A 9436-nucleotide genomic window follows, 5' to 3' on the forward strand; every position below is an offset into this window, starting at 1 on the left:
GGGTCTGGGCCCAGGCAGCCAGGTGGGCGCCCGCAGGAGGGTGGCTGTGGGCAGAATGAATGAATCTGTGAATGAAAGATTCAGCAGCAGGAAACACTCCCCGAAGTGTGCCTTGAGCAAGGGAGGTCCCTGGAGGATGGGCACACAGTGAGCTGGCACGCCTGACTCCAAGCTTCTTGTCTTAACCACCAGGAACCTCCAGGCCCCCTTACCCCCTGGAGCATCTCTGTCCCCCTAAAGGGAGCAGCGTGGGCCAGCCCCTCCCCCACATCCCGCAGAACCCGAGCTGAGCTGCGAGAGGAGACAAGAGGAGGTGGGCAGTCTGGCCCAGCCCCCCACCGTGGCGCCCACAGTCACACTCATCGCCTCCTTCCCTGCCTGTCTCCATCCTGCCACCGGCCCCAGGGGGAGGCAGGCAGAGCCATACCCTGAAAATGCTCCACAAAACCCCACGTGTGTCCAGGCAGCTTCGGTTACCCAGCGCCCAGTTGGCCCGGCCTCCCGCGAACCCTGCCAAGGCCTGGCACCACTGCCCCGGCCGCCCCTTTCCCTGCCAGCAAGCCCGCAAGGCCCGAGGGCGCGGGCAGATTGCTTTCTCGGCTGGCTCAGTTCTGCTCCCCCGGGAGAAGGCCTCAGTGTTCCCGCCCCCCGTGGCCCCCGCCTGGCTCAGAGGCACCCGGGCTCCGGGCTGCGAGGTCACTGGGCCGTACGGAATCCACCTGAAGCAGCACCAGTTTGCAGGAAACCAAATCCCAGTGGCAAATGACAGCCGCGGGCTGCAGGACAGAGTGCCCATTCAGCGTCCACCGGAGCCAGCCTGGCCCAACCTGGCGGCCGCCTCCCATACCTGGGCCCTCCTGCGCCTGGGTACCGATCGCCCAGAGCCGGCGTGGCCCAGACCACCCGCCTTACTGCACCCATTTCACAGATGGGTCAGGTGCAAGCAGCCTAGGAAACAAGTGGACTCATAGGTTGCATTGAAGGCAGAAGGTCCCCACCCTCCCCACTTTAACACTCTGCAGGGGAGTTCCCAGAACGGCCTGGGGCTCCTGAGTCCACCGGCCTCAGATGGTCTGGCTGGCCTAGCCCAGCCCTGGGCTTTGCATCGAGGCATGGGCTGCAGCCTCCCAGAGCTCAGGCAGGCGGCGGGGGAAAGGCAGAGGGAGGCTATTTCTCTTCCAGTGGGGTGTCCCACGGCCAAGACTCCTGCCAGGGGGCCCACCTATGGACCAGGTAGGAAGAAGGGGATGGAGTGGCGAGGGAAGGGAGGGGGCTCAGCCGCGCAGCCTCGGCACCGCCTCGCCCTCCTGGGCAGCCAGACCCGGGTTCAGGGGCTCCTTCGGGGCTTCCAGGGCTCCCTCTCGCACTCTTGCCGTGCCACAGGGCAGAGGCGCGCTGAGGGTCGGGGGCCCTGGCCAGCAGCAGGCTCCGGCCAGGACTAGGCCCCTGGCTCAGAGGTCCCCTGCCCTCCAAAGGCTGGGCCACGAGCTGCCTGTCACTCAGCTCTTCTGGCCCATCGGTCACACTAAAAAGAGTATTCCCGAAGCCAGGAAGGGTGAATACAGGCTCCCAACCAGCTCTGGAAGCAGGGGCTGGAAACCCAAAGGAGGAAGCCCTGGTCTCCAGGCTCAGCCCCCAACCAGCATGCCCCCCACCCAACCAGCAGCAGCTGCCCCAGGTCCCCCCAGTGTCCATGGTCACCACCCCTAGTCCATCACCTGTCAAACTGGCCCTTCCTCCCCATCACCACTTAACAAACTCCTACTCACTTGCCAAAGCCCAGGCCAAGGGGCCCTTTCTTCCTGAAGACTTCCTGAAGGGCCAGCAGAATGTGCCCTGGGCACTCCCCTCATAGCACTTGTGGGGTACCCACCAGAGACACTGCCTGTGTTCTCTGGAGCTGGGCAGTGCCCCTTCAGCGGGTCATGGAGGGGACCCACAGCACAGAGAACCCCTGGACGTCCGTCTAGGAGATGCCAGCCGGCAGGAAGCCAGCTTGGGCTAGACCTGTGAACTGCCAGGAGTGAGAGCGGGCAGCTGCAGGCGTTCACAAGACTAGAGACGGGGCTCCACGGTCTGTCTGCTGATGGACTTGACCCTGAGGATAGGACATGCCCACCCAGAACCGCTTAGTAGAGAAGGGGCCCTCCACATGCTCTCCAGCTGTACCTGCCTCCAGCACCTTGTCCCCATGGACCAGCAACATGGTTCCTCGGGAGCCCCCTGGGGTTCCACCCCACCCCACCCCCACTCCAAGTGCTACTCTGCCTTATTCGCACAGTGAAAGTGCAAGGCCAAGGTGGAGAAACACTGGAGCTCCCAGGCCAGAGAACTTTGCCTACCGCACAGGCAGGATCCACCTCTGAGGCTGACGGTCAGTCAGTCACATCACAGCGTCTGCCCCTTGGGGGTGGCTGGCAGGCAAAACCTTCACACCTGCAGCCCCACAGCAGGCTGTGCCAGGAGCTTCTGCACACCTACACCCTCCCTGTCTGGGGGCACCTGCCCGAGAGACTCGGACTCAGACACTTGTCCCTGGACTCCCAATTTCCAGGAAAATTAGTTGGCAGACTGATTTTCACTAGAGTGTTATTGACTACTCAACTTTCAGCTTTCTCTTTCTGGTACTACGAGCCCCCCAGAAGGAGCAGCTGAAGAAGACCTCACCTGAACCCTGAGGAATATATTTCAGGGGACATTTTAGAATTCTGACCCCTGCTAAGGGGAAGTATTTGAAGACCCCCGCACACACACACAAATCATGACTCAGCCTAGCTGCTCACAGCCTTAGAACCCAGCATCTCCAGCATCGCCCCTCATACACCGGGGACAGAATGCCAGGCCTCAGCCCCACCCGGCTGACCCGGGGATGGACAACAGTCCCTCTGCCCTGCCTCTGCCTCCCTCCTGCAGGAAACATCCTCACCCTCGGGCTGGGTCAGGGGTCCCTCACGCCACAGCCCCTTCAGATGTGCTGGGAGCTGGGGCTGAAAGGCAATGAGGTCCAGCGACCGCAGCCCACAGGGTGGCACTCTGACCGGGATCAGCAGGAGCCCATTTGTGCCCCTGGGGAAACCAAGGCCCAGAGACGGCCACATGCACCGTCCCCGGGGGATGCCCAGAGTCTGAGCGGTGCTGCTGAGGACTTTGACAGGCATCGGGTGACCCGGGGGTCTATCTCCAGGGCTCCCGGTCCAGCCTCTGCTTCTAAAACGCTGGGCTCGCCCTGCAGCCCCCGGTTCACCCGCCGCGGGCTCACGGGTCTCCTCTAGCGCCGCCCTCTCCCGCAGTTAAGGTTCTCTGAGGACTTGGTCCTGAGCAAGGAAGGCGCGACTGCTGGTTTGTCACTGAGCCTGGGTCACCAAACTGGAAAGCCACGTGCCAGAGTCCCCCTGCCGTCTAAGGCCCACAGAAGACTTTAAAATCACCTTTCTGAAGATGTGGGGCATTAAAGACCATGGGGGAGGGGTTGTCCAGATGTTCAGTTGGTCAGGTTTTAGTATCTCGACCCCATCCATCCATGCCCCCTCCACCCACCAGCTGGGATTCTAGGAAGGACAGCTCCCCCCTCCAGAAAGTCCTTCCCCGGAGGCAGTAGGCAGGGCAACCAAAGGCCCAGAGGTGCTGCAGTGGAGGCTGGGGCGGCTGGGGCAGGGGCTCCGCTGAAACGTGTGGCTACGGGACTGGCCCGGCGAGGAGCTCCGAAGCCCCTAGGCCCACCTCCTGCACAGGCCCGGCGAGAGCCCGGCCTCCTGTGCCCGGCCCGGGCCTGGGCCGCGAGGGGCCACGGGCCGGCAGGCGGGGCGGGGGCCGGGTCGGGGGTCCGGCCAGCTTTAACGCGCTGACAAAGCCTCATTTGCAGGTCAATGCCGCGGCACACTCGCCGCTCCCCTCGCCCGGCGCCCTTTGTCCGGCCGCGCCCGCTCCTCGCGCCAGATGGCCGCGGAAATGCTAATTCGGGCGCCCCCCGCCCCCCGCGTTTAATTGCGCCTTTGCAGATGGGCCGCGAGTGTGCGCTTCATGCAGATGAGGGCGGCGTGGCCGCCGCCCGGCCTGCGGGCCGCCGCCCTCGGACCCGGGCCTGCCGGGCCTGGGGGCGCGAGGGGAGGGCGAGGGCGCCGCCCCCCACCCGCGCGCCGGCGGGCACGAGCGGGCACCCAGCGGGCCTGGCGCGGGACGCGCGCTTTTCTCCTTTCATTTCTCCAAAATGGGATCTTAAGTGATTCTGAATGAAAACAAATTGGCCCGCTTTCTTCTCCAAACAGACGCGCGCGGCGCAGTGGGGGCGGCAGGCGGGGAAGGCGCGGCCGGGCTGGGAGGGGGGAGTGGGGGGCAGCCACAGGACCCCTGCTCAGGTCGGTCCCTCGTACCCCGACGGCAGGGCCCCGCCCCAGGTTGGCACTTGGGGCGGCCTGGTAAGTCCTGGCGAGCGTGGGACCTCGCTGAACTGGACCGACCGCGCCTGGGACTCCAGCAGCCCGGAATACGGACAGACGCCCCTCCCCCAGTTTCCAGGCAGAAACAGATGCCCAGGCCGGACTGGAGGCAGGGGGCAGGCCGCGGTGGGGCACGGGGATGGGGGGCAGGGGACAGCCTCTGGGGTCAGCAGGGCCTTCTGCCTGCTCTGTGTCCAGCTCCAGGAGCCGAGCTGCCCTGCAGGCCTCTGCCCCACGAGGGGAGGACGAACCCTCAGATGCAGGGCCCCCCTCCGCACGGAGTGGGCTCAGAGGAGACTGCACCCGGTGCAGGGGTAGGCAGGACCCAGGATGGCGGGGCGGGGGTGGGTGGCGGGTGGGAGAACCATAGGTGATTAAAATAACAGAAAAGAAGCTCCTTTGTGACTTTGTGCTTTAACCATGAACTTACAAACCTTATGCTTTGTTGGGTGATGGGCTTGCTCCACTAACAGCTCCGAAACAAGGAGAGGGCCATTTTCTGGGCCAGCAAATACTCCTGACACATAACTCAGGCCACAGCGCCCGTTAGAAAGACAGGGGACCCGTATGCTCCTCAGAGCATGAAATTAAAAGACGCTTGCTCCTTGGAAGGAGAGAGATAACCAACCTAAACAGTGAATTAAAAAGTAGAGACGTCACTTTGCCAACAAAGGTCTGTACAGTCAAAGCTATGGTTTTTCCAGTAGTCATGTACAGATGTGAGAGTTCGACCATTAAGAAGGCCAAGCATTGAAGAACTGATTCTTTCAAACTGTGCTGCTAGAGAAGACTCTTGAGAGTCCCTTGGACTGCAAGAAGATCCAACCAGTCAGCCCTAAAGGAAATCAGTCCTGAATATTCACTGGAAGGACTGATGCTGAACTGGCTCATTGGAAAAGACCCTGATGCTGGAAAAGATTGAAGGCAGGAGGATAAGGATGAGGGGAAAGGATGAGATGATTGGATGGCATCACCGACTCAGTGGACGTAAATTTGAGCAAAACTTCAGGAGATGGTGAAGGACAGGGGAGCCTGGCGTGCTGCGGTCCGTGAGGTCCCAAAGAGTCGGACTTGACTTAGCAACTGAAAAACACTAGTGTTCCTCAGACTTCCTGTTCTGTTTCTGTGGTCCCCTCAGGCAAAGGGCTGACACACCACCATACCAGGTGATCCATCAGTCAGGTCCAAGCTCGGCCAGCACCAGGGAACTGGTCCAGCTGCCACCAGCCCAGTGCTGGCTCCAGGCCGCTGATCCCTCTGGCCAGAGTGCCCTCCCTGCTGGCTCCATGCCCCTGCCCCTTCCCCCAGATACTTCCAGGCTTCCAGCGCAGGCCCCAGCACCTCCCTCACCCAGGCCCTCAAGGGAGCCCTCGGCCCATTTCACAGCACCCAGCCCGCACAGAACCTGGCTCGGGGGCCCAGAGGGGGATGTCACAGGGGCTCCAGCTGACACTCAGGGCCAGAGAGCTCTGCCGACCCCTGACGCCCGACCTGCCAGGTAGGACCTGCACCAACACGGTGACGAGCATGGGTAGGCAGGAGGGCTCATGGGAAATACACAGCTGGATGCACTGTGGAAGTTTCCATGGTCACGGGCTGGAAACCATTTCCTATCAACGTGGAAATAACAGGTGCCCCCCTCAGGCCTCCCCTTTCATTTCTTTCCAGGAAACAGTTCAAACAAGATTTGCACATGCATTTGAGACAAACATGGTTTGTCTAACCTAACCCGTGTGATCACTTCATTAACCAGAGACTTCCGTCTTCGTGGGAATGGAGACCATTCGTGGGAATGGTGGAGCGCTCCTCCACCCCTGCAAGGTGTCCTGGGATGGCAGTCCTGCCCAAGCCTTGCTGGCCACCCTGGATCTCACATCCAGTGACCGCATTTCTTCTGGCAAGTGGTCTGTACAAGAATCTATGCTTTCCTCCTGTTGGTGGTACCACATTTCAACAACAGCATCCCCCGCCCCAACCTGTCAACTGGGGAGGGTCCAGCCCTTCACAAACACATGTACGAAGACACAAATTTTGCTACAGTCGCCAGTAGCCGCTTGTGCTGAAATCTTTCTTTCAAACGGTGTGTCTGTCATGTCGTTTACCACGCTCATATTATGGGTCTTAAACCTCTCATCATGGTTAAATATTTTGAAATTAAGCTATGTGTGTATATGTATTTACTCTAATGCTTTAAAATATGTACTAGAATATGTACTTTGAATCTAAAAAGCAACCATGGGTCCCAAAATTGTGTAGAGCCCCAAACTGCCATTTCTGATGACGTTCGGGTAGGAGGCTCTGTCTGGAGAAATTTTACGTTCTTTTTGATGCATTTCTGTATTTTTTGCATTTTTTCACAATGAGTGTAAAATACTTCTACAATCAGAGGGAAACATAAGGCTATGTTCATGTTGGGAATTTTAAAAAAATTAAAAAAAAAAACACCACTGGTTTGCCAACCGTGTGACCTGAGCCTGTGGCAGCAACTCAGCGAGCTGGCCCGGGGCCAGCGGGGGAGCAAGGCTACGAGGCGGGACCACCTCACAAGAGGAGCCACCTCGAACGGAGTCCTGGGGTCGCCTCAGTAACTGAAGCCCCTGGGACAGAGGCCAGGGCAGGCCCCCTCCATGCCAAAGTCCACTTGGGCCCACTCTAGGTTCCAGCAAAATTCCAAAGTATATTGTTGTTATCATTATTATTTTGCAATTACGTGACATTTTTTAAATGCCTGGAGTGTTTTTTCAGCCATTTTCATTAGCTCCTTCTCGCTCTGCCCACGAGCCAGGTCAGCATTTTGCTTGCCGTGGAAGAGCCCTGCCAAGGCTCAGAGAGGTCAGGAAAACCTGTTTGGGTCGCACAGCAACTCGGGGGGTAAGAGGGTGTGGGGCTCCAGCCCCAGCTCATCCTGCAGAGTGCGGAGTCCGTCTCACATTTCAGCCCCTAGTGGGCTTTTATTTGGATTTAGAGATTGTGAGGGGTGGGGGGACATTGGGAAAGAAAAGAAAAGGCAGGAATGTGATAAGAGAGGGGAGAAAAGGAAAGAAAAGCCCGAGTCAGGCACAAGGGACAGAAGCAGGAAGCACTGACTCTGTGGGGCAAGGGGCTTGGCAGAGCGGCCACCCCGAGGCCCAGGATGGGGACTGGGGCCCTCGAGGTGGCCCTGCCAGCCCTCTCTCCCTGCCCCTCTGGACTGGGGCCCAGTTCCAAAGGAGGTGGGCCTGAGATAAGCATCCATTTCTGGACTCCAAGGAGAATATTCAGTCCAGAAGGGAGGTGGGATGGGCCTGGAAGGACAGGGGTCTCTGCATGTCCCTTGAGGCCTCTCTGAAAAGTGTGAGGCCCTAGAGCCTGCATTAGTCAGGAGCGTTGGTCACCAAGCCCACCACCCCCAGCCTCAGGAGCTGGCACCACCACCCAGCCCCCACTCTCACACTGACCCAGGTTGCTGGAGGCCAGGACAGGGCAGCTCCCCACTGGGCATCCCAGGTCACAGGGCATGAGGCCCTAACTGAAAGCCCAGAATTATGGGCTGAGCTGTGCTGTGTCCCCAGAAAACTTCTCCTGGAGTCCTAACCCCCAGTATCTCAGAGTGTGACCTTATCTGGAGAGATGACCTTTGAAGAGGTGAGTCAGTTCAAACGAGGTCACAAGGATGGGGCCCTAATCCCACAGGACTGGTGTCCTCATAAGAAGAGGAGGTCAGGACACAGACACCCTCAGAGGGACAACCCTGTGAGGACACGGGGAGGGGACGGCCGTCTCCACGCCCAGGAGGACCAGCCCCGCCCACAGCTGGGTCTGGGATTTCAGCTCCAGGACTGGAGGCATGAACACTCGAGGGGCGCTGTCAGAGCAGACCTGGGAAACTAACACCCCAGCACCCACCCAACCCCAACTCGACTGAGGGAAGGCAGCTGTCCAGACCCCCGTCCAGACAGAGAGGCCACACCCCCGGCCTCCAGACCCACGCAGACCAGGCTTCGAGACCATTTCTAATTCAGCGCATGACGCCACCTCCCAGCCAGCTTCCACCAGAAGCAGCGTCCTGATTCCTGGGGACTCCTCTGGAAGTAGGGAGTCCCGCAAAATGTCATTTTCCAAGGACAAGATGAAAAAGCCAGAAGCAAAGCCCACGGCGGTGTGCCCCGAACGCTAACCAGGCAAAAGGCACATCTGGAGCTGACAGACTTGGGTTCCCTGGAGAATCGGGCCTGTCTGCAGGGCAGAGCCCAGGCCAAGGGCTGCAGAGCTGCTGGGCCTCCGCCCCGCCCACCGGGCCTTCATTAGCAGCCTCATCCAGTCCAGCTGGAGTCAGCTGATTAGCCCATTCTGGTGGTATTGGGAGTCCCCTATATCTATTTTTCCACCCTCGCATGTTCAATTAAATCTTGCTTTTGTGCCAGAGGGGCCTCTGATGTGAACGTTTCTTGGGAGTTTTTCCATGTTTCTTTATGCCCTTGAAACCAAAGTCAATCACCAAGTTTCAGAAAACACCCTCCTGGATGGAGCGGGTAACAGGAAAGAAAAACACAACCCAAAACAAAAGCAGAAGAAACAAAAGAGGAAGCATTGGGTGCCTTTGTACAGAATCCTCCTGCGAGGAGACAATCCATTCCGACTGAAACGTTTCCATTGTGCGGCGTTCGTGGAAGGCGCTCGTCGTGTTGGGCAGAAATGCAAATCCTCCTTTTTCCTTTGATTCAAATATTTAAATTTTCAAATATATATGCTGTGACAATTGAATGGCAGCTGACCTCACTTATTTTCATAGAAGATGTGGAAGCCACGGGCGGCAGTTAATCTAGCCAGCAGAGGCCCCCACGGTCCTGGGTGGGGGGAGCGGGGGAATAATCCTTTTATTCAGACATTTGGCTTAAAAGAATAACAAGGAGAAAAAGCTGGAACGTAATTGCATTGCATGGAAAACAGAGAAAGATTTCTCTCTCTCTCTCTCTAACGAGCTTTCTCTTTTTCCTTCTTCAAAGAATGGGGCGTATGGC

The sequence above is a fragment of the Moschus berezovskii genome, chromosome 25 (assembly GCF_049115385.1).
Source record: "Moschus berezovskii isolate FMDL1 chromosome 25, NW_MosBer_1.0, whole genome shotgun sequence".
NCBI lineage: Eukaryota > Metazoa > Chordata > Mammalia > Artiodactyla > Moschidae > Moschus > Moschus berezovskii.